Genomic DNA, 250 nt, shown 5'->3' on the forward strand with positions numbered 1-250 from the left:
TCCGTAGTCCATAGGTTTGTAGTGCTCAGATAGCGCTTAACATAACATATTGTCTTCCTAACTCATTCACTGACTGCGTTTTTGTGTGTTAACTCTGTTTCATCTCGCATCATAGTCATCGTGGTCTTGCTTTTTCTTTTTTTTCTTCTCGCCCTTTTGTGGGTATTTTGTAAAAACTGAGTGGACCGCTTGAGGGGAACAATTCGCCCCAGCGAGTTAACTGCACCACTAGCAACTAAAAAAAAAAAAA

Source organism: Trypanosoma equiperdum (assembly GCF_001457755.1).
Source record: "Trypanosoma equiperdum strain OVI genome assembly, contig: ctg_1069, whole genome shotgun sequence".
Classification (NCBI taxonomy): domain Eukaryota; phylum Euglenozoa; class Kinetoplastea; order Trypanosomatida; family Trypanosomatidae; genus Trypanosoma; species Trypanosoma equiperdum.